Below are 24,335 nucleotides of genomic sequence, written 5' to 3'. Positions count from 1 at the left end.
TCCTGCTTATTCTAGAAGGAGAGGGGTGAAAGGCATGTGGTATAAATTACTCAATGAAAAATGCCGGGTAGCCCTGCTAGTCATTAATATTTACTTTTACACAAGTGGACAAATAGAGAAAATATATCGATTCAATACATACATACGTACATACATACATATATATATATGTATATATATATATATATATATATATATATATATATATATATATATATATATCAGAACAAGTAGTTAATAAAACATGTTAAAATACTTTGACAACGAGTTAAAAACATATTTTATTTTAAAAAAGTAAGCACAAATTAAGTGGATAGTCCTTAGTCCGCGGAGTTTCGAAAAAAATACTTTCCTTCTCATCAGAGAGAAGGATTTAGCAAAATGCGGGATCGGATTTTGCTTTCAAAAGTATTTAATGAAACTACAAATAAGTCATAGATCTTACTTGGTAATAAATAGTGAAGCAGAGGGAATAGGTTGGAAAAAAAGGTGATTTACGTGAATGGATAGTCTGGTGAAGGATAAAATATCCAATAACGGAAAAATTCAAAAAGTTGATTAAATTTCCATTTCCACAAGTAAAATCCAAGTTAATCGCGTGATTGAAAAATCGTCCAAAGTAATCCAAAAGGCAGATATTCGTGTGTGACATTCGCTGCTCGGTATGTATATACTTGATACATACGAACTCGGGAAGGACCGATCCGCGAATGCGCTAAGCTATGGTTCTCCCTTCTAGAATCCAAAGCGCGCTGAGGTTAGATGGGATAATGTTTCCCTTCTGATATTTTATATACATCAAATAACAAAGAGAAGAAAAAAAGAAAGAAAAACAAACAAACAGCGGATTATGTTTCAATTCCAAAATTCACGGGTGCATTACGCGCGACTTTTCCTTTATTACTAAATATAGAAATATCTGGAGGGGGAGATTCTCTTGGTTGTTTTTTTTGTTTTTTTTTTTTTTTTAATAAGAAAATGAAATGTCACATTATCATTATATATATGTATGCCAATTCAATATATTGCTGTTGAAATAATAACCAATCATTCGCACATTAACTCGGAATTTGATTCCTTTTTTTTTCTTTTTTATATTTTAAAATGCCAATTCAATATACTGATGTTGAAATAATAATCCATCATTTTTTTTATATTTTTTTTGTTCATAGTGCACCCGCACTTCATGCCATAGAAACGAGGACATATCTGCGAAACTTTTTAGATCTCTTCCGAGAACCATATTGGTTGCTTTCTCTCTCTCTTTTTTTTTACGTAATTAAAACCACCGCTATGAAAAATTCCTTTTTCATATTTGTCGTATCGCCTTCCGCGTTAAAATAAAATGCCTGTATTTATCTTAGGTTTTCCAGGTTCGTATTCATCTTTCTTTTTTTATTTTTTTTTTTTATCTTGATGGGGTTAAAAATGGTGATTCCTCTTTTTTAAAATTCCCACGTGGTGCGCTGTGCCTATCCCATTTTTTTTCAATCTTCCCGGCAACTCACTGTTTTTTTTGTTTTTCTTTTTTTCTTTTTTCGTCTTAGTTATCTCCCTTGGTCTTCGCTTCTGCTGATATTCGTTCTCTCTCTCTCTCTCTCTCTCTCTCTCTCTCTCTCTCTCTCTCTCTCTCTCTCTCTCTCTCTCTCTCTCTCTCTCTCTCTTGTCAACGTGTCGTCTCGACGGGTTTGTTTACTTTTTTTTTCTTAGGCCCGCCACACGTGGAATAATTCACAAATGGGTACAAGGAAAAATGGCATGAGTTCAAATAATATTATAAAAAGAAAGATAAGATGTGCGTAGAAAAAAGAAATGGAAGAATTTAAAGCACGACTGTCGAGGCTGGACTGATTCAAGAAAAATGAGTGAAGAAGAAATAATTGAATGGTGATTGAGTTCATTTTAGAATGGAAAATGAAATGTGACAATGACTCAGACAGGATGTCGTTGAAATGGTGCCAAATTTAAAGCAAAAAAGTGGTCAACTGAAATATACAAGTTATTACTTAAGAATTAAATTATCAGGAGTTATTAAAGGAAGCAAATGAATTGAGAAGAATGAGAAGTTAAATACATATACATGTATATGCATACATACATATATATGATTACATACAATTACACATATACATACATATATACACACACAACAAACACACCCACACGTTCATACACATATATATTAATACATATAAGTAAATAGATGGGTGAATAAATACATAAATAAATAAAGAGTTAAAGGGAAAAAATTAAGGGGAGAGGATGGCCGGTATCTGCAAATTCCGGAACAAGGCAAGTAGTAACTAGATGCACAATTAAATTCGTATTCATCTTTCTTTTTTTTTCTTTTTTTTTATCTTGATGGGGTTAAAAATGGTGATTCCTCTTTTTTTTAATTCCCACGTGGTGCGCTGTGCCTATCCCATTTTTTCAATCTTCCCGGCAACTCACTGTTTTTTTTTGTTTTTCTTTTTTTTTCTTTTTCCGTCTTAGTTATCTCCTTTGGTCTTCGCTTCTGCTGATATTCGTTCTTTGCGTTCTCTCTCTCTCTCTCTCTCTCTCTCTCTCTCTCTCTCTCTCTCTCTCTCTCTCTCTCTCTCTCTCTCTCTCTTGTCAACGTGTCGTCTCCACGGGTTTGTTTACTTTTTTTTCGTAGGTCCGTCACACCATCCTCCATAAAAGAAAAAAAAAATTTTATCAGAAAATTTTTTTTTTTTAAATCCAGTCTCTGGATTGCGTCTAATTTATTTGTTCATCTCTTTTTTTTTTTTTTTCTATTTTATATTACCTGACAACGCGAAAGTGTGTCTGCTACTTTGTTCTCTGTTCCTTTGATATGTTTTATTTTCAAAGGATATTCCTGTAAAGTTAAAAAACAATTTTGCAGTCGTCTATTTTTGTTTCGCATTTTGCTCAAAAATGTGATTGGGTCATGGTCGACATATAGTTCAATTGGATCCTTCCCAGATGTGAGGTATATTTCAAAGTTATCGATTGCAAGAATAACCGCCAATGCTTCCTTCTCGATAACGGAATAGATTTTTTGATGTTTATTTAGCTTTTTTGAGAAGTAGCTAATCGGTCGCAAGTTTCCTTTATCGTCTAACTGTGATAATACAGCTCCTACCCCAATATCACTAGCGTCAGTATGCAGAATGAAAGGTTTATAAAAATTCGGGGCTAATAGTACGGGCTCCTCACTAAATATTTTCTTTATTTGCTCAAAAGCCTCTTGGCATTCTGCCGTCCATCTGAATCTGTTGTTTTTCTTCAGGAGATCCGTTAGAGGCGTGGCAATACTTGAAAAGTTCCGACAGAATTTACGGTAATAGCCGGTTATACCTAGAAATCGTCGGGTTTCTTTTGCGGTTTTAAATATATTTATGTATTTATAATAAATACTTGACTTCAGCTTTTCCGAAATCACCCTTCTCTAGATTGATCGTCAATCTCGCGTCATTCAGCCTCTTGAATACTCGTTTGGTGATGTCTAGGTGTTTCTCCCAATCATCACTGTATATCACGATGTCGTCGATATAGACGCTTACGTTCGGAATTCCTGACAGGCATAGATTCATTAATCGAGTAAAGGTGGCTTGGGAATTCCTCATCCCAAACGGCATTACATTATAGTGATATTTGCCTCCTAGCACTACAAATGCAGATTTCAATTTTGCTTCTGCTGTTAAAGGAACTGACCAGTACCCTTTAAGTAAGTCGCATTTGGTTATATATTTAGCGTTGCCGATTTGATTAATGCAGTCGTCCATCCGAGGGATGGGGTATGAATCTGTTTTCGTAACCTCATTCAGCCTCCTATAGTCTGTACAGATTCTGACTGATCCATCCGGCTTATCCACTAGGACGCATGGGGACGCCCATTCGCTCTGACTTGGTTCGATGATGTGGTTCTCTAACATGTACTCAATCTCTTTCTGGATGGTTTTCTGCTTCGTCGGATTGACTCGGTAAGGATGTAGTCTTATCGGTTTCTCGCAAGTTAGTTCCACATTGTGTTCAATGACATTTGTTTGCCTGGGAACATTCGAAAATAATCCAGGTACTTCCTGCATAGCTTCTTTTAACTCGGTTCTGTCCTTCTCCGCCAGGTGTTTGAGCTTGCTATCGATATTTTCCATAATTATGGAATTATTTAATTTCATTGGGATGTTCTTAATTTCAAAGCGATCATCTCCATCTTTTTCCCTTTCTTCTGTAGTAATGACCTGCCCTATGGGACGTTCAGGGTCATTCTTACGTTCTGAATATTTTTTTAACCGGTTCAGGTGACATATCTGTACCCTGTTCCTCTTTCCGGATATATTCACTTTGTAATTTTGGTCGTCGATTTTCTCCAATATTATATGGGGTCCATTAAATCTTGCTTCAAATGGTGATTTAACCGAGGGTGCAAGAACCATAACTCTGTCGCCTCTTTTGAATTCTCTCCCCTTAGCCTCCGATCATATAATTCTTTCATTTTGGTTTGATTTTTTTGAGAGGATGGCCGGTATCTGCAAATTCCGGAACAAGGCAAGTAAGTAACTAGATGCACATAGTAAAGTATAAATAAACATACATAAAGACTTTAAATGTGTAGGTAGATGGATATATTTGATTGATAGGAATATATGAGAGGAGACTTATCGGGATAATATAAAGCTCAAAAGGTAGGAAAACAATAAGAATGAAAAATGAAGTCACAAAAACTATATATCCCCCAACTATATGTTTGTATACCCTTATTGAACAAATGAACCAATCTATATTTACCAATATATAGTTTTTGTGACTTCATTTTTCATATATATATATATATATATATATAGAGAGAGAGAGAGAGAGAGAGAGAGAGAGAGAGAGACAGGCAGACAGACAGACAGACATGGCAAGAGAGACAGACAGACATGGCAAGAGAGACAGACAGACAGATAGACAAGACCGTGAGACAGAGGGAAAGAGATAGATAGATAGATAGATAGATAGTAGATAGTATAAATTTAATCCAGCGACTCTGGTTATATATTCATGCGCGTATAATTTGCATATATACAATTTAGATTATCCTCTCCTATTATTTTTCCAAATTTATGGCAATAAATTCCTGGGCGGTCTCATTATATGGATGCAAAGTTTATATTACAATAGAGAAATGCGAGCATGAAAAGTAATATGATTAAGCGTAAACATGGAAAGGTAAATGAATAGTTGTTAAAAATGGAAAAGAAAAGCACAAGATATTCTAGTAAAATTATAATAAATTAATAACTTAAAATATTGGAGCATTAATTTTTTTTAAATTCAATTTAATATTATATAATTAATTCTGAATGCTGCAATATTTTAAGTTAAAAATTTATTATATTTTTTACTAGAATATCTTGTCCTTTCTTTTCCAGTTTTAACAACTAGTCCTTGAATTTTCAATGTTTACGCGTAATCATATTACTTTTCATGCTTGCATCTTTCAATTGTAATCCATGATTTTTTCAGGCTTCCAAGTAATTCACTTGTTCTTTGTTTAATTTCAGTCTTATTTTTTAGCCCCATAAACATAACATACACATATGTAATAACAATGTACGGCACTCGTCTGTTTACATAAAATCCCCCAATTATCTCCCTTTAATTCTGTCTGCTTCACTTGTTACTTGTCTTTTCGCGACAGCAGTGAATTAGTAGCAACAGTAGTCGCTTAAATCACGCGGTTGCTATGGAACCGGTCATAGAATACGTTGCTCATCTATTTACGTCTTTTTACGATTTTGAAAACCAATAAATTCATAATTTTTATTTTACTGAACGAAAATTAAAAAAAAGATTTTTGTTACAATATAGCTGAGAAGGTTATCTATAAACTGTAATAATGCTGGCAATTTGGTCCAAACTTTAAAGCAGTTCTAAATGACTAAAACTGCCACTTAACCATATATTCAAACACTACCGTGTTTGAATTATATATATATATATATATATATATATATATATATATATATATATATATATATATATAAATAATTGTTACCGAAGGCAATAAATGCTACTTTTTTTACTTACATGAATGAGTTTATTTTATGTTTTAAAGTATTTTCAAGCGCTTTTCTTTTTTTTTTAATCTAAAATTGCAGGTGTGTGGATGCCAAATATTTCCAGATTTTCTAGAATTCCCCGCTAGATTGCAAACGAAATCTCCAGATCTAGCAGGAAAACCGCTAAATTGGAAACACTGGTCACATGACATGAAGCGGTAATAAATAACTGTCCCTAAATAAAAAATGGCCTATTGGTACAAAGAAAACCACCTATTTATCATAGAAAAATGAAGTATAATGTTATAATTAGAAAGAAATATATAAAAACGCACATGGATATAGTAAACATATTATACCAAAACGTGGAAGCCGTCCGTCCAGTGGTTTTTTAGACTATTAATTGCGAACGAACCAAGGGTTACATTTATATATATATATATATATATATATATATATATATATATATATATATATATATATAGAGAGAGAGAGAGAGGGGGGGGAGAGAGAGGGAGAGGAAGATAGAGAGAGAGATAAACAGCTATATGTCTTTATATTAACTGTCTGTCGGTCTCTCTATCCGTCTCCATATTTTCGAACTTAATCTCCTGCAAAACAAAAATCCGCAGAGTAGCGCCAGAGGTCTCAAATGATTGGATTTTTATGTGCCATACTTTTATGGGTTTTTTTTTCGGTAAAAATAGGTTAAATCTGGAAAAATGTTCAAACATCTTGTACATTCATCTTAGTTTATTTTTAATTTTCTTATTTTTAATCTGTTTATATGCGTGTCACGTTGGTACAGTGGTAACGTTGCGAACTTTGAAAGCTACAGTTTCTGTTTCGATTCAAGCTGATAGCGCCTAAATACTTTTTTTTTACTTTTGAAATTACGACTCTAAAATAATATATACGAAATCTTGACAAATTAAAATAATTTTAAGCGAATTTTGCGCCCAAACAAAGCCGCCCCGCCGGCTAGTGCTTTTATATATATATATATATATATATATATATATATATATATATATATATATATTATTTTTCCAGATTTTTTGTACACGCATTGAAAATTGCCATAGACTCTGAAAAATTCAGTATGTTATTACTATACATCGTATGAGGTGACTGACCAATTTTTATGATTTCAGGTTCAATTGAACAACTGCGGTAGACATTGGAATACACCCTATTACAGCCTGATTGTAACAGCTGGTGAATTTCAAAAATGCAATCTAAACAAGAAAACACTTTAGAAGAACGATATGCAATAAAAAAAATTTTAAACTTCGGAAAAAATACAGAAATGTATAGAATACGTTCGACTGTTTTTAAACCATCTTGCATGAATCGAGCATCAGTTTTTGAGTGGCATAAAAGATTCAATGCAGACAGGAATAGGGATTATAAGAGGTGTGAGATAGGTGAAGAAATCAGAACACAAGAGTTGATTGGCTAAATAAAGAATTTCATGGATAAGGACCGTTGTATGTCTATAAAGACAGGACGTGCATAGTTTGATGTCAGTGTATGAAACTGTATGAACTATTAATGAAGACGCAGAAGATTTACGCGAAATTTGTCTCAAGGGTGCTCAGAGAAGAAGTTTGTCTCAAGGGTACTCAGAGAAGAAGTTTGTCTCAAGGATGCTCAGAGAAGAAGTTTGTCTCAAGGGTGCTCAGAGAAGAAGTTTGTCTCAAGGGTACTCAAAGAAGTTTGTCTCAAGGGTGCTCAGAGAAGAAGTTTGTCTCAAGGGTGCTCAGAAAAGAAGTTTGTCTCAAGAGTGCTCAGAGAAGAAGTTTGTCTCCAGGGTGCTCAGAGAAGAAGTTTGTCTCAAGGGGGCTCAGAGAAGAAGTTTGTCTCAAGGGTGCTCAGAGAAGAAGTTTGTCTCAAGGGTGCTCAGAAAAGAAGTTTGTCTCAAGGGTGCTCAGAGAAGAAGTTTGTCTCAAGGGTGCTCAGAGAAGAAATTTGTCTTAAGGGTGCTCAAAGAAGTTTGTCTCAAGGGTGCTCAGAGAAGAAGTTTGTCTCAAGGGTGCTCAAAGAAGTTTGTCTCAAGGGTGCTCAGAGAAGAAGTTTGTCTCAAGGGTGCTCAGAGAAGACGTTTGTCTCAAGGGTGCTCAAAGACGTTTGTCTCAAGGGTGGTCAGAAAAGAAGTTTGTCTCAAGAGTGCTCAGAGAAGAAGTTTGTCTCAAGGATGCTGAGAGAAGAAGTTTGTCTCAAGGGTGCTCAGAGAAGAAGTTTGTCTCAAGGATGCTCAGAGAAGACGTTTGTCTCAAGGGTGCTCAGAGAAGACGTTTTTCTCAAGGTTGCTCAGAAAAGAAGTTTGTCTCAAGGATGCTCAGAAAAGAAGTTTGTCTCAAGGGTGCTCAGAAAAGAAGTTTGTCACAAGGGTACTCAAAGAAGTCTGTCTCAAGGGTGTTCAGAGAAGAAGGTTGTCTTAAGGGTGCTCAGAAAGGCAGTTTGTCTCAAGAGTGCTCAGAGACGAAGTTTGTCTCAAGGATGCTCAGAGAAGAAGTTTGTCTCCAGGGTGCTCAAAGAAGAAGTTTTCTCAAGGGGGCTCAGAGAAGAAGTTTGTCTCAAGGATGCTCAGAGAAGAAGTTTGTCTCAAGGGTGCTCAGAAAAGAAGTTTGTCTCAAGGATGCTCAGAGAAGAAGTTTGTCTCAAGGGTGCTCAGAGAAGAAATTTGTCTCAAGGGTCCTCAAAGAAGTTTGTCTCAAGGGTGCTCAGAGAAGAAGTTTGTCTCAAGGGTGCTCAAAGATGTTTGTCTCAAGGGTGCTCAGAGAAGAAGTTTGTTTCAAAGGTGCTCAGAGAAGAAGTTTGTCTCAAGGATGCTCAAAGAAGTTTGTCTCAAGGGTGCTCTGAGAAGAAGTTTGTCTCAATGGTGCTAAGAAAAGAAGTTTGTCTCAAGGATGCTCAGAGAAGAAGTTTGTCTCAGGTGTGCTCAGAGAAGAAGTTTTTCTCAAGGGAACTCAGAGAAGAAGTGTTTCTCAAGCGTGCTCAGAGAAGAAGTTTGTCTCAAGGGTGCTAAGAGAAGAAGATTGTCTCAAGGATGCTCAGAGAAGAAGTTTGTCTCAAGGGTGCTCAGATACGAAGTTAGTCTCAAGGGTGCTCAGAGAAGAAGTTTGTCTCAAGGGTACTCAAAGAAGTTTGTCTCAAGGGTGCTCAGAGAAGAAGTTTGTCTTAAGGGTGCTCAGAAAAGAAGTTTGTCTCAAGGGTGCTCAGAGACGAAGTTTGTCTGCAGGGTGCTCAGATAAGAAGTTTGTCTCAAGGATGCTCAGAAAAGAAGTTTGTCTCAAGGATGCTCAGAGAAGAAGTTTGTCTCAAGGGTGCTCAGAAAAGAAGTTTGTCTCAAGGATGCTGAGAGAAGAAGTCTGTCTCAAGGGTGCTCAGAAAAGAAGTTTGTCTCAAGGGTGCTCAGAGACGAAGTTTGTCTCAAGGGTGCTCAGAAAAGAAGTTTGTCTCAATGATGCTCAGAGAAGAAGTTTGTCTCAAGGGTGCTCAGAAAAGAAGTTTGTCACAAGGGTACTCAGAGAAGTCTGTCTCAAGGGTGTTCAGAGAAGAAGGTTGTCTTAAGGGTGCTCAGAAAGGAAGTTTGTGTCAAGTGTGCTCAGAGAAGAAGTTAGTCTCAAGGATGCTCAGAGAAGAAGTTTGTCTCAAGGGTGCTCAGAGAAGAAGTTTGCCTCAAGGGTGCTCTGAGAAGAAGTTTGTCTCAAGGGTACTCAAAGAAGTTTGTGTCAAGGGTGCTCAGAGAAGAAGTTTGTCTCAAGGGTGCTCAGAAAAGAAGTTTGTCTCAAGAGTGCTCAGAGAAGAAGTTTGTCTCAAGGGTGCAAATAGAAGAAGTTTGTCTCAAGGGGGCTCAGAGAAGAAGTTTTTCTCAAGGGTGCTCAGAAAAGAAGTTTGTCGCAAGAGTGCTCAGAGAAGAAGTTTGTCTCAAGGGTGCTCAGGGACGAAGTTTGTCTCAAGGGTGCTCAGAGAAGAAGTTTGTCTCAAGTGTGCTCAAAGAAGTTTGTCTCAAGCGTGCTCAGAGAAGAAGTTTGTCTCAATGGTGCTCAGAGAAGAAGTTTGTCTAAAGGGTGCTCAAAGACAATTGTCTCAAGGTGCTCAGAGAAGAAGTGTGTCTCAAGGGTGCTCAGTAACGAAGTTTGTCTGAAGAGTATTCAGAGAAGAAGTTTGTCTCAAGGGTGCAAATAGAAGAAGTTTGTCTCAAGGGGGCTCAGAGAAGAAGTTTTTCTCAAGGGTGCTCAGAAAAGAAGTTTGTCGCAAGAGTGCTCAGAGAAGAAGTTTGTCTCAAGGGTGCTCAGGGACGAAGTTTGTCTCAAGGGTGCTCAGAGAAGAAGTTTGTCTCAAGTGTGCTCAAAGAAGTTTGTCTCAAGCGTGCTCAGAGAAGAAGTTTGTCTCAATGGTGCTCAGAGAAGAAGTTTGTCTAAAGGGTGCTCAAAGACAATTGTCTCAATGGTGCTCAGAGAAGAAGTTTGTCTAAAGGGTGCTCAAAGACAATTGTCTCAAGCGTGCTCAGAGAAGAAGTTTGTCTCAAGGGTGCTCAGAGAAGAAGTTTGTCTCAAGGATGCTCAGAGAAGAAGTTTGTCTCAAGGGTGCTCAGAAAAGAAGTTAGTCTCAAGAGTGCTCAGAGAAGAAGTTTGTCTCCAGGGTTCTCAGAGAAGACGTTTGTCTAAAGGGTGCTCAAAGACGTTTGTCTCAAGGGTGCTCAGAAAAGAAGTTTGTCTCAAGGGTGGTCAGAAAAGAAGTTTGTCTCAAGAGTGCTCAGAGAAGAAGTTTGTCTCAAGGATGCTGAGAGAAGAAGTTTGTCTCAAGGGTGCTCAGAAAAGAAGTTTGTCTCAAGGGTGCTCAGAGACGAAGTTTGTCTCAAGGTTTCTCAGAAAAGAAGTTTGTCTCAAGGATGCTCAGAGAAGAAGTTTGTCTCAAGTGTGCTCAGAAAAGAAGTTTGTCACAAGGGTACTCAGAGAAGTCTGTCTCAAGGGTGTTCAGAGAAGAAGGTTGTCTTAAGGGTGCTCAGAAAGGCAGTTTGTCTCAAGAGTGCTCAGAGACGAAGATTGTCTCAAGGATGCTCAGAAAAGAAGTTTGTCTCCAGGGTGCTCAAAGAAGAAGTTTTCTCAAGGGGGCTCAGAGAATAAGTTTGTCTCAAGGATGCTCAGAAAAGAAGTTTGTCACAAGGGTGCTCAGAAAAGAAGTTTGTCTCAAGGGTGCTCAGAGAAGAAGTTTGTCTCAAGGGTGCTCAGAGAAGAAATTTGTCTCAAGGGTCCTCAAAGAAGTTTGTCTCAAGGGTGCTCAGAGAAGAAGTTTGTCTCAAGGGTGCTCAAAGATGTTTGTCTCAAGGGTGCTCAGAGAAGAAGTTTGTTTCAAAGGTGCTCAGAGAAGAAGTTTGTCTCAAGGATGCTGAAAGAAGATTGTCTCAAGGGTGCTCTGAGAAGAAGTTTGTCTCAAGGGTGCTAAGAAAAGAAGTTTGTCTCAAGAGTGCTCAGAGAAGAAGTTTGTCTCAAGGATGCTCAGAGAAGAAGTTTGTCTCAGGTGTGCTCAGAGAAGAAGTTTTTCTAAAGGGAACTCAGAGAAGAAGGTTTTCTCAAGCGTGCTCAGAGAAGAAGTGTTTCTCAAGCGTGCTCAATAAAAGAAGTTTGTCTCAAGGGTCCTAAAAGAAGTTTGCTCAAAGATGTTTGTCTCAAGGGTGCTCAGAGAAGAAGTTCGTCTCAAGGATGCTCAGAGAAGAAGTTTGTCTCAAGGGTGCTCAGAGAAGAGGTTTGTCTCAAGGGTACTCAAAGAAGTTTGTCTCAAGGGTGCTCAGAGACGAAGTTTGTCTCAAGGGTGCTCAGAGAAGAAGTTTGTCTCAAGGGTACTCAAAGAAGTTTGTCTCAAGGGTGCTCAGAGAAGAAGTATGTCTTAAGGGTACTCAGAAAAGAAGTTTGTCTAAAGGGTGCTCAGAGAAGAAGTTTGTCTCAAGGATGCTCAATAAAACAAGTTTGTCTCAAGGGTCCTAAAAGAAGTTTGTCTGTAGGGTGCTCAGAGAAACAGTTTGTCACAAGTGTGCTAAAAAAAGTTTGTCTCAAGGGTGCTCAGAGAAGGAGTTTGTTTCAAGGGTGCTCCGTGAAGAAGTTTGTCTCAAGTGTACTCAAAGAAGTTTGTCTGTAGGGTGCTCAGAGACGAAGTTTGTCTTAAGGGTGCTCAGAAAAGAAGTTTGTCTGAAGGGTGCTCAGAGACGAAGTTTGTCTCAAGGGTGCTCAGAGAAGAAGTTTGTCTCAAGGGTGCTCAGAGAAAAAGTTTGCCTCAAGGGTGCTCAGAGAAGAAGTTTGTCTCAAGGGTACTCAAAGAAGTTTGTCTCAAGGATGCTCAGAGAAGAAGTTTGTCTTAAGGGTGCTCAGAAAAGAAGTTTGTCTGCAGGGTGCTCAGAGAAGAAGTTTGTCTCAAGGATGCTCAGAAAAGAAGTTTGTCGCAAGAGTGCTCAGAGAAGAAGTTTGTCTCAAAAGTGCTAATAGAAGAAGTTTGTCTCAAGGGTTCTCAGAGAAGAAGTTTGTCTCAAGGGTGCTCAGAAAAGAAGTTTGTCTCAAGGGTGCTCAGAGAAGAAGTTTGTCTCAAGGGTGCTCAAAGAAGTTTGTCTCAAGGGTGCTCAGAGAAGAAGTTTGTCTCAAGGGTGCTCAGAGAAGAAGTTTGTCTCAAGGGTGCTCAAAGACGTTTGTCTCAAGGGTGCTCAGAAAAGAAGTTTGTCTCAAGGGTGGTCAGAAAAGAAGTTTGTCTCAAGAGTGCTCAGAGAAGAAGTTTGTCTCAAGGATGCTGAGAGAAGAAGTTTGTCTCAAGGGTGCTAAGAAAAGAAGTTTGTCTCAAGGGTGCTCAGAGACGAAGTTTGTCTCAAGGTTGCTCAGAAAAGAAGTTTGTCTCAAGGATGCTCAGAGAAGAAGTTTGTCTCAAGGGTGCTCAGAAAAGAAGTTTGTCACAAGGGTACTCAGAGAAGTCTGTCTCAATGGTGTTCAGAGAAGAAGGTTGTCTTAAGGGTGCTCAGAAAGGCAGTTTGTCTGAAGAGTGCTCAGAGACGAAGATTGTCTCAAGGATGCTCAGAAAAGAAGTTTTTCTCCAGGGTGCTCAAAGAAGAAGTTTTCTCAAGGGTGCTCAGAGAATAAGTTTGTCTCAAGGATGCTCAGAGAAGAAGTTTGTCTCAATGGTGCTCAGAAAAGAAGTTTGTCTCAAGGGTGCTCAGAGAAGAAGTTTGTCTCAAGGGTGCTCAGAGAAGAAATTTGTCTCAAGGGTCCTCAAAGAAGTTTGTCTCAAGGGTGCTCAGAGAAGAAGTTTGTCTCAAGGGTGCTCAAAGATGTTTGTCTCAAGGGTGCTCAGAGAAGAAGTTTGTTTCAAAGGTGCTCAGAGAAGAAGTTTGTCTCAAGGATGCTCAAAGAAGTTTGTCTCAAGGGTGCTCTGAGAAGAAGTTTGTCTCAAGGGTGCTAAGAAAAGAAGTTTGTCTCAAGAGTGCTCAGAGAAGAAGTTTGTCTCAAGGATGCTCAGAGAAGAAGTTTGTCTCAGGTGTGCTCAGAGAAGAAGTTTTTCTCAAGGGAACTCAGAGAAGAAGGTTTTCTCAAGCGTGCTCAGAGAAGAAGTGTTTCTCAAGCGTGCTCAGAGAAGAAGATTGTCTCAAGGGTGCTCAGAGAAGAAGTTCGTCTCAAGGATGCTCAGAGAAAAAGTTTGTCTCAAGGGTGCTCAGAGAAGAAGTTTGTCTCAAGGGTACTCAAAGAAGTTTGTCTCAAGGGTGCTCAGAGACGAAGTTTGTCTCAAGGGTACTCAAAGAAGTTTGTCTCAAGGGTGCTCAGAGAAGAAGTATGTCTTAAGGGTACTCAGAAAAGAAGTTTGTCTCAAGGGGGCTCAGAGACGAAGTTTGTCTGCAGGGTGCTCAGAGAAGAAGTTTGTCTCAAGGATGCTCAGAAAAGAAGTTTGTCTCAAGGATGCTCAGAGAAGAAGTTTGTCTCAAGGGTGCTCAGAAAAGAAGTTTGTCTCAAGGATGCTGAGAGAAGAAGTCTGTCTCAAGGGTGCTCAGAAAAGAAGTTTGTCTCAAGAGTGCTCAGAGACGAAGTTTGTCTCAAGGGTGCTCAGAAAAGAAGTTTGTCACAAGGATGCTCAGAGAAGAAGTTTGTCTCAAGTGTGCTCAGAAAAGAAGTTTGTCACAAGGGTACTCAGAGAAGTCTGTCTCAAGGGTGTTCAAAGAAGAAGGTTGTCTTAAGGGTGCTCAGAAAGGAAGTTTGTGTAAAGTGTGCTCAGAGACGAAGATTGTCTCAAGGATGCTCAGAGAAGAAGTTTGTCTCAAGGGTGCTCAGAGACGAAGTTTGTCTCAAGGGTGCTCAGAGAAGAAGTTTGTCTCAAGGGTACTCAAAGAAGTTTGTCTCAAGGGTGCTCAGAGAAGAAGTATGTCTTAAGGGTGCTCAGAAAAGAAGTTTGTCTCAAGGATGCTCAGAGACGAAGTTTGTCTGCAGGGGGCTCAGAGAAGAAGTTTGTCTCAAGGATGCTCAGAAAAGAAGTTTGTCTCAAGGATGCTCAGAGAAGAAGTTTGTCTCAAGGGTGCTCAGAAAAGAAGTTTGTCTCAAGGGTGCTCAGAGACGAAGTTTTTCTCAAGGGTGCTCAGAAAAGAAGTTTTCTCAAGGATGCTCAGAGAAAAAGTTTGTCTCAAGGGTGCTCAGAAAAGAAGTTTGTCACAAGGGTACTCAGAGAAGTCTGTCTCAAGGGTGTTCAAAGAAGAAGGTTGTCTTAAGGGTGCTCAGAAAGGAAGTTTGTGTCAAGTGTGCTCAGAGACGAAGTTTGTCTCAAGGATGCTCAGAGAAGAAGTTTGTCTCAAGGGTGCTCAGAGACGAAGTTTGCCTCAAGGGTGCTCTGAGAAGAAGTTTGTCTCAAGGGTACTCAAAGAAGTTTGTCTCAAGGGTGCTCAGAGAAGAAGTTTGTCTCAAGGGTGCTCAGAAAAGAAGTTTGTCTCAAGAGTGCTCAGAGAAGAAGTTTGTCTCAAGGGTGCTAATAGAAGAAGTTTGTCTCAAGGGGGCTCAGAGAAGAAGTTTGTCTCAATGGTGCTCAGAAAAGAAGTTTGTCTCAAGGGTGCTCAGAGAAGAAGTTTGTCTCAAGGGTGCTCAGAGAAGAAATTTGTCTCAAGGGTCCTCAAAGAAGTTTGTCTCAAGGGTGCTCAGAGAAGAAGTTTGTCTCAAGGGTGCTCAAAGATGTTTGTCTCAAGGGTGCTCAGAGAAGAAGTTTGTTTCAAAGGTGCTCAGAGAAGAAGTTTGTCTCAAGGATGCTCAAAGAAGTTTGTCTCAAGGGTGCTCTGAGAAGAAGTTTGTCTCAAGGGTGCTAAGAAAAGAAGTTTGTCTCAAGAGTGCTCAGAGAAGAAGTTTGTCTCAAGGATGCTCAGAGAAGAAGTTTGTCTCAGGTGTGCTCAGAGAAGAAGTTTTTCTCAAGGGAACTCAGAGAAGAAGGTTTTCTCAAGCGTGCTCAGAGAAGAAGTGTTTCTCAAGCGTGCTCAGAGAAGAAGATTGTCTCAAGGGTGCTCAGAGAAGAAGTTCGTCTCAAGGATGCTCAGAGAAAAAGTTTGTCTCAAGGGTGCTCAGAGAAGAAGTTTGTCTCAAGGGTACTCAAAGAAGTTTGTCTCAAGGGTGCTCAGAGACGAAGTTTGTCTCAAGGGTACTCAAAGAAGTTTGTCTCAAGGGTGCTCAGAGAAGAAGTATGTCTTAAGGGTACTCAGAAAAGAAGTTTGTCTCAAGGGGGCTCAGAGACGAAGTTTGTCTGCAGGGTGCTCAGAGAAGAAGTTTGTCTCAAGGATGCTCAGAAAAGAAGTTTGTCTCAAGGATGCTCAGAGAAGAAGTTTGTCTCAAGGGTGCTCAGAAAAGAAGTTTGTCTCAAGGATGCTGAGAGAAGAAGTCCGTCTCAAGGGTGCTCAGAAAAGAAGTTTGTCTCAAGAGTGCTCAGAGACGAAGTTTGTCTCAAGGGTGCTCAGAAAAGAAGTTTGTCACAAGGATGCTCAGAGAAGAAGTTTGTCTCAAGTGTGCTCAGAAAAGAAGTTTGTCACAAGGGTACTCAGAGAAGTCTGTCTCAAGGGTGTTCAAAGAAGAAGGTTGTCTTAAGGGTGCTCAGAAAGGAAGTTTGTGTAAAGTGTGCTCAGAGACGAAGATTGTCTCAAGGATGCTCAGAGAAGAAGTTTGTCTCAAGGGTGCTCAGAGACGAAGTTTGTCTCAAGGGTGCTCAGAGAAGAAGTTTGTCTCAAGGGTACTCAAAGAAGTTTGTCTCAAGGGTGCTCAGAGAAGAAGTATGTCTTAAGGGTGCTCAGAAAAGAAGTTTGTCTCAAGGATGCTCAGAGACGAAGTTTGTCTGCAGGGGGCTCAGAGAAGAAGTTTGTCTCAAGGATGCTCAGAAAAGAAGTTTGTCTCAAGGATGCTCAGAGAAGAAGTTTGTCTCAAGGGTGCTAAGAAAAGAAGTTTGTCTCAAGGGTGCTCAGAGACGAAGTTTTTCTCAAGGGTGCTCAGAAAAGAAGTTTTCTCAAGGATGCTCAGAGAAAAAGTTTGTCTTAAGGGTGCTCAGAAAAGAAGTTTGTCACAAGGGTACTCAGAGAAGTCTGTCTCAAGGGTGTTCAAAGAAGAAGGTTGTCTTAAGGGTGCTCAGAAAGGAAGTTTGTGTCAAGTGTGCTCAGAGACGAAGTTTGTCTCAAGGATGCTCAGAGAAGAAGTTTGTCTCAAGGGTGCTCAGAGACGAAGTTTGCCTCAAGGGTGCTCTGAGAAGAAGTTTGTCTCAAGGGTACTCAAAGAAGTTTGTCTCAAGGGTGCTCAGAGAAGAAGTTTGTCTCAAGGGTGCTCAGAAAAGAAGTTTGTCTCAAGAGTGCTCAGAGAAGAAGTTTGTCTCAAGGGTGCTAATAGAAGAAGTTTGTCTCAAGGGGGCTCAGAGAAGAAGTTTGTCTCAAGGGTGCTCAGAAAAGAAGTTTGTCGCAAGAGTGCTCAGAGAAGAAGTTTGTCTCAAGGGTGCTCAGTGACGAAGTTTGTCTCAAGGGTGCTCAGAGAAGAAGTTTGTCTCAAGGGTGCTCAAAGAAGTTTGTCTCAAGGGTGCTCAGAGAAGAAGTTTGTCTCAATGGTGCTCAGAGAAGAAGTTTGTCTAAAGGGTGCTCAAAGAAAATTGTCTCAAGGTGCTCAGAGAAGAAGTGTGTCTCAAGGGTGCTCAGAGACGAAGTTTGTCTGAAGAGTACTTAGAGAAGAAGTTTTTCTCAAGCGTGCTCAGAGAAGAAGTTTGTCTCAAGGGTGCTCAGAGAAGAAGTTTGTCTCAAGGATGCTCAGAGAAGAAGTTTGTCTCAAGGGTGCTCAGAGAAGAAGTTTGTCTCCAGGGTTCTCAGAGAAGAAGTTTTTCACAAGCGTGCTCAGAGAAGAAGTTTGTCTCAAGGGTGCTCAGAGAAGAAGTTTGTCTCAAGGGTGCTCAGAGAAGTAGTATGTCTCAAGGGTGCTCAGAGAAGAAGTTTGTCTCAAGGATGCTCAGAAAAGAAGTTTGTCTCAAGGGTCCTAAAAGAAGTTTGTCTGTAGGGTGCTCAGAGAAACAGTTTGTCACAAGTGTGCTAAAAAAAGTTTGTCTCGAGGGTGCTCAGAGAAGAAGTTTGTTTCAAGGGTGCTCCGAGAAAAAGTTTGTCTCAAGGGTGCTCAGAGAAGAAGTTTGTCTCAAGTGTACTCAAAGAAGTTTGTCTGTAGGGTGCTCAGAGACGAAGTTTGTCTTAAGGGTGCTCAGAAAAGAAGTTTGTCTGAAGGGTGCTCAGAGACGAAGTTTGTCTCAAGGGTGCTCAGAGAAGAAGTTTGTCTCAAGGATGCTCAGAAAAGAAGTTTGTCTCAAGGGTGCTCAGAGAAGAAGTTTGTCTCAAGGTGCTCAGAGAAAAAGTTTGTCTCAAGGGTGCTCAGAGAAGAAGTTTGTCTCAAGGGTACTCAAAGAAGTTTGTCTCAAGGGTGCTCAGAAAAGAAGTTTGTCTTAAGGGGTCTCAGAAAAGAAGTTTGTCTGCAGGGTGCTCAGAGAAGAAGTTTGTCTCAAGGATGCTCAGAAAAGAAGTTTGTCGCAAGAGTGCTCAGAGAAGAAGTTTGTCTCAAGGGTGCTAATAGAAGAAGTTTGTCTCAAGGGGGCTCAGAGAAGAAGTTTGTCTCAAGGGTGCTCAGAAAAGAAGTTTGTCGCAAGAGTGCTCAGAGAAGAAGTTTGTCTCAAGGGTACTCGGAGAAGTCTGTCTCAAGGGTGTTCAGAGAAGAAGGTTGTCTTAAGGGTGCTCAGAAAGGCAGTTTGTCTCAAGAGTGCTCAGAGACGAAGATTGTCTCAAGGATGCTCAGAAAAGAAGTTTGTCTCAAGGATGCTCAGAGAAGAAGTTTGTCTCACTGGTGCTCAGAAAAGAAGTTTGTCTCAAGGGTGCTCAGAGAAGAAGTTTGTCTCAAGGGTGCTCAGAGAAGAAATTTGTCTCAAGGGTCCTCAAAGAAGTTTGTCTCAAGGGTGCTCAGAGAAGAAGTTTGTCTCAAGGGTGCTCAAAGATGTTTGTCTCAAGGGTGCTCAGAGAAGAAGTTTGTTTCAAAGGTGCTCAGAGAAGAAGTTTGTCTCAAGGATGCTCAAAGAAGTTTGTCTCAAGGGTGCTCTGAGAAGAAGTTTGTCTCAAGGATGCTAAGAAAAGAAGTTTGTCTCAAGAGTGCTCAGAGAAGAAGTTTGTCTCAAGGATGCTCAGAGAAGAAGTTTGTCTCAGGTGTGCTCAGAGAAGAAGTGTTTCTCAAGGGAACTCAGAGAAGAAGGTTTTCTAAAGCGTGCTCAGAGAAGAAGTGTTTCTCAAGCGTGCTCAGAGAAGAAGTTTGTCTCAAGGGTGCTCAGAGAAGAAGTTTGTCTCAAGGATGCTCAGAGAAGACGTTTGTCTCAAGGGTGCTCAGAGAAGAAGTTTGTCTCAAGGCTACTCAAAGAAGTTTGTCTCAAGGGTGCTCAGAGACGAAGTTTGTCTCAAGGGTGCTCAGAGAAGAAGTTTATCTCAAGGGTGCTCAAAGAAGTTTGTCTCAAGGGTGCTCAGAGAAGAAGTTTGTCTCAATGGTGCTGAGAGAAGAAGTTTGTCTAAAGGGTGCTCAAAGAAAATTGTCTCAAGGTGCTCAGAGAAGAAGTGTGTCTCAAGGGTGCTCAGAGACGAAGTTTGTCTGAAGAGTACTCAGAGAAGAAGTTTTTCTCAAGCGTGCTCAGAGAAGAAGTTTGTCTCAAGGGTGCTCAGAGAAGAAGTTTGTCTCAAGGATGCTCAGAGAAGAAGTTTGTCTCAAGGGTGCTCAGAAAAAAAGTTAGTCTCAAGAGTGCTCAGAGAAGAAGTTTGTCTCCAGGGTTTCAGAGAAGAAGTTTGTCTCAAGGGTGCAGAGAAGAAGTTTGTCTCAAGGGTGCTCAGAGAAGAAATTTGTCTCAAGGGTGCTCAGAGAAGTAGTTTGTCTCAGGGGTGCTCAGAGAAGAAGTTTGTCTCAAGGATGCTCAGAAAAGAAGTTTGTCTCAAGGGTCCTAAAAGAAGTTTGTCTGTAGGGTGCTCAGAGAAACAGTTTGTCACAAGTGTGCTAAAAAAAGTTTGTCTCGAGGGTGCTCAGAGAAGAAGTTTGTTTCAAGGGTGCTCCGAAAAGAAGTTTCTCTCAAGTGTACTCAAAGAAGTTTGTCTGTAGGGTGCTCAGAGACGAAGTTTGTCTTAAGGGTGCTCAGAAAAGAAGTTTGTCTGAAGGGTGCTCACAGACGAAGTTTGTCTCAAGGGTGCTCAGAGAAGAAGTTTGTCTCAAGGATGCTCAGAAAAGATGTTTGTCTCAAGGGTGCTCAGAGAAGAAGTTTGTCTCAAGGTGCTCAGAGAAAAAGTTTGCCTCAAGGGTGCTCAGAGAAGAAGTTTGTCTCAAGGGTACTCAAAGAAGTTTGTCTCAAGGGTGCTCAGAGAAGAAGTTTGTCTTAAGGGATCTCAGAAAAGAAGTTTGTCTGCAGGGTGCTCAGAGAAGAAGTTTGTCTCAAGGATGCTCAGAAAAGAAGTTTGTCGCAAGAGTGCTCAGAGAAGAAGTTTGTCTCAAGGGTGCTAATAGAAGAAGTTTGTCTCAAGGGGGCTCAGAGAAGAAGTTTGTCTCAAGGGTGCTCAGAAAAGAAGTTTGTCGCAAAAGTGCTCAGAGAAGAAGTTTGTCTCAAGGGTGCTCCGGGACGAAGTTTGTCTAAAGGGTGCTCAGAGAAGAAGTTTGTCTCAAGGGTTCTCAAAGAAGTTTGTCTCAAGGGTGCTCAGAGAAGAAGTTTGTCTCAATGGTGCTCAGAGAAGAAGTTTGTCTCAAGGGTGCTCAAAGAAAATTGTCTCAAAGTGCTCAGAGAAGAAGTGTGTCTCAAGGGTGCTCAGAGACGAAGTTTGTCTGAAGAGTACTCAGAGAAGAAGTTTTTCTCAAGCGTGCTCAGAGAAGAAGTTTGTCTCAAGGGTGCTCAGAGAAGAAGTTTGTCTCAAGGATGCTCAGAGAAGAAGTTTGTCTCAAGGGTGCTCAGAAAAGAAGTTTGTCTCAAGAGTGCTCAGAGAAGAAGTTTGTCTCCAGGGTTCTCAGAGAAGAAGTTTGTCTCAAGGGTGCAGAGAAGAAGTTTGTCTCAAGGGTGCTCAGAGAAAAAGTTTGTCTCAAGGGTGCTCAGGGAAGTAGTTTGTCTCAAGGGTGCTCAGAGAAGAAGTTTGTCTCAAGGGTGCTCAGAAAAGAAGTTTGTCTCAAGGGTCCTAAAAGAAGTTTGTCTGTAGGGTGCTCAGAGAAACATTTGTCACAAGTGTGCTAAAAAAAGTTTGTCTCAAGGGTGCTCAGAGAAGAAGTTTGTTTCAAGGGTGCTCCGAGAAGAAGTTTGTCTCAAGTGTACTCAAAGAAGTTTGTCTGTAGGGTGCTCAGAGACGAAGTTTGTCTTCAGGGTGCTCAGAAAAGAAGTTTGTCTGAAGGGTGCTCAGAGACGAAGTTTGTCTCCAGGGTGCTCAGAGAAGAAGTTTGTCTCAAGGATGCTCAGAAAAGAAGTTTGTCTCAAGGGTGCTCAGAGAAGAAGTTTGTCTCAAGGGTGCTCAGAGAAAAAGTTTGCCTCAAGGGTGCTCAGAGAAGAAGTTTGTCTCAAGGGTACTCAAAGAAGTTTGTCTCAAGGGTGCTCAGAGAAGAAGTTTGTCTTAAGGGTGCTAAGAAAAGAAGTTTGTCTGCAGGGTGCTCAGAGAAGAAGTTTGTCTCAAGGATGCTCAGAAAAGAAGTTTGTCTCAAGGATGCACAGAGAAGAAGTTTGTCTCAAGGGTGCTCAGAAAAGAAGTTTGTCTCAAGGATGCTCAGAGAAGAAGTTTGTCTCAAGGGTGCTCAGAAAAGAAGTTTGTCACAAGGGTACTCAGAGAAGTCTGTCTCAAGGGTGTTCAGAGAAGAAGGTTGTCTAAAGGGTGCTCAGAAAGGAAGTTTGTCTCAAGAGTGCTCAGAGACGAAGTTTGTCTCAAGGATGCTCAGAGAAGAAGTTTGTCTCCAGGGTGCTCAAAAAGAAGTTTTCTCAAGGGGGCTCAGAGAAGAAGTTTGTCTCAAGGATGCTCAGAGAAGAAGTTTGTCTCAAGGGTGCTCAGAAAAGAAGTTTGTCTCAAGAGTGCTCAGAGAAGAAGTTTGTCTCAAGGGTGCTCAGAGAAGAAATTTGTCTCAAGGGTCCTCAAAGAAGTTTGTCTCAAGGGGGCTCAGAGAAGAAGTTTGTCTCAAGGGTGCTCCAAGAAGTTTGTCTCAAGGGTGCTCAGAGAAGAAGTTTGTTTCAAAGGTGCTCAGAGAAGAAGTTTCTCTCAAGGATGCTCAAAGAAGTTTGTCTCAAGGGTGCTCTGAGAAGAAGTTTGTCTCAAGGGTGCTAAGAAAAGAAGTTTGTCTCAAGAGTGCTCAGAGAAGAAGTTTGTCTCAAGGATGCTCAGAGAAGAAGTTTGTCTCAGGTGTGCTCAGAGAAGAAGTTTTTCTCAAGGGAACTCAGAGAAGAAGTTTGTCTCAAGGGTGCTCAGAGAAACAGTTTGTCTCAAGGGTACTCAAAGAAGTTTGTCTCAAGGGTGCTCAGAGAAGAAGTTTGTCTCAAGGGTACTCAAAGAAGTTTGTCTCAAGGGTCCTCAGAGAAGAAGTTTGTCTTAAGGGTGCTCAGAAAAGAAGTTTGTCTCAAGGGTGCTCAGAGAAGAAGTTTGTCTGCAGGGTGCTCAGAGAAGAAGTTTGTCTCAAGGATGCTCAGAGAAGAAGTTTGTCTCAAGGGTGCTCAAAAACGACGTTTGTCTCAAGGATGCTGAGAGAAGAACTTTGTCTCAAGGGTGCTCAGAGACGAAGTTTGTCTCAAGGGTGCTCAGAGACGAAGTTTGTCTCAAGGGTGCTCAGAAAAGAAGTTTGTCTCAAGGATGCTAAGAGAAGAAGTTTGTCGCAAGGGTGCTCAGAAAAGAAGTTTGTCACAAGGGTACTCAGAGAAGTCTGTCTCAAGGGTGTTCAGAGAAGAAGGTTGTCTTAAGGGTGCTCAGAAAGGAAGTTTGTCTCAAGGGTGCTCAGAGAAGAAGTTTGTCTCTAAGGTGCTCAGAAAAGAAGTTTGTCTCAAGGGTGCTCAGAGAAGAAGTTTGTCTCAAGGGTGCTCAGAGAAGAAATTTGTCTCAAGGGTCCTCAAAGAAGTTTGTCTCAAGGGTGCTCAGAGAAGAAGTTTGTCTCAAGGGTGCTCAAAGATGTTTGTCTCAAGGGTGCTCAGAGAAGAAGTTTGTTTCAAAGGGGCTCAGAGAAGAAGTTTGTCTCAAGGATGCTCAAAGAAGTTTGTCTCAAGGGTGCTCTGAGAAGAAGTTTGTCTCAAGGGTGCTAAGAAAAGAAGTTTGTCTCAAGAGTGCTCAGAGAAGAAGTTTGTCTCAAGGATGCTCAGAGAAGAAGTTTGTCTCAGGTGTGCTCAGAGAAGAAGTTTTTCTAAAGGGAACTCAGAGAAGAAGGTTTTCTCAAGCGTGCTCAGAGAAGAAGTGTTTCTCAAGCGTGCTCAGAGAAGAAGTTTGTGTCAAGGGTGATTAGAGAAGAAGTTTGTCTCAAGGATGCTCAGAGAAGAAGTTTGTCTAAAGGGTGCTCAGAGAAGAAGTTTGTCTCAAGGGTACTCAAAGAATTTTGTCTCAAGGGTGCTCAGAGACGAAGATTGTCTCAAGGGTGCTCAGAGAAGAAGTTTGTCTCAAGGGTACTCAAAGAAGTTTGTCTCAAGGGTGCTCAGAGAAGAAGTATGTCTTAAGGTTGCTCAGAAAAGAAGTTTGTCTCAAGGGTGCTCAGAGACGAAGTTTGTCTGCAGGGGGCTCAGAGAAGAAGTTTGTCTCAAGGATGCTCAGAAAAGAAGTTTGTCTCAAGGATGCTCAGAGAAGAAGTTTGTCTCAAGGGTGCTCAGAAAAGAAGTTTGTCTCAAGGATGCTGAGAGAAGAAGTTTGTCTCAAGGGGGCTCAGAAAAGAAGTTTGTCTCAAGGGTGCTCAGAGACGAAGTTTTTCTCAAGGGTGCTCAGAAAAGAAGTTTGTCTCAAGGATGCTCAGAGAAAAAGTTTGTCTCAAGGGTGCTCAGAAAAGAAGTTTGTCACAAGGGTACTCAGAGAAGTCTGTCTCAAGGGTGTTCAAAGAAGAAGGTTGTCTTAAGGGTGCTCAGAAAGGAAGTTTGTGTCAAGTGTGCTCAGAGACGAAGTTTGTCTCAAGGACGCTCAGAGAAGAAGTTTTTCTCAAGGGTGCTCAGAGAAGAAGTTTGCCTCAAGGGTGCTCTGAGAAGAAGTTTGTCTCAAGGGTACTCAAAGAAGTTTGTCTCAAGGGTGCTCAGAGAAGAAGTTTGTCTCAAGGGTGCTCAGAAAAGAAGTTTGTCTCAAGAGTGCTCAGAGAAGAAGTTTGTCTCAAGGGTGCTAATAGAAGAAGTTTGTCTCAAGGGGGCTCAGAGAAGAAGTTTTTCTCAAGGGTGCTCAGAAAAGAAGTTTGTTGCAAGAGTGCTCAGAGAAGAAGTTTGTCTCAAGGGTGCTCAGGGACGAAGTTTGTCTCAAGGGTGCTCAGAGAAGAAGTTTGTCTCAAGGGTGCTCAAAGAAGTTTGTCTCAAGGGTGCTCAGAGAAGAAGTTTGTCTCAATGGTGCTCAGAGAAGAAGTTTGTCTTAAGGGTGCTCAAAGAAAATTGTCTCAAGGTGCTCAGAGAAGAAGTGTGTCTCAAGGGTGCTCAGAGACGAAGTTTGTCTGAAGAGTACTCAGAGAAGAAGTTTTTCTCAAGCGTGCTCAGAGAAGAAGTTTGTCTCAAGGGTTCTCAGAGAAGAAGTTTGTCTCAAGGATGCTCAGAGAAGAAGTTTGTCTCAAGGGTGCTCAGAGAAGAAGTTTGTCTCCAGGGTTCTCAGAGAAG

General features: G+C 40.7%; 1 protein-coding gene across 2 annotated transcripts in view; it reads right to left on the bottom strand.

Annotated features, from left to right (window-relative positions):
* Nucleotides 1–24,335, bottom strand: part of LOC145284558 (uncharacterized) — a 59,231-nt gene that overhangs the window by 5,679 nt on the left and 29,217 nt on the right. The gene's annotated exons all lie outside the window — the stretch shown is intronic.

The sequence above is a fragment of the Euprymna scolopes genome, chromosome 9, assembly GCF_053919585.1.
Source record: "Euprymna scolopes isolate OS-2025 chromosome 9, ASM5391958v1, whole genome shotgun sequence".
NCBI classification, from domain to species: Eukaryota; Metazoa; Mollusca; class Cephalopoda; order Sepiida; family Sepiolidae; genus Euprymna; species Euprymna scolopes.
Note: the sequence above shows the minus strand (reverse complement) of the source record. Positions and strands in the feature narration are given on the sequence as shown.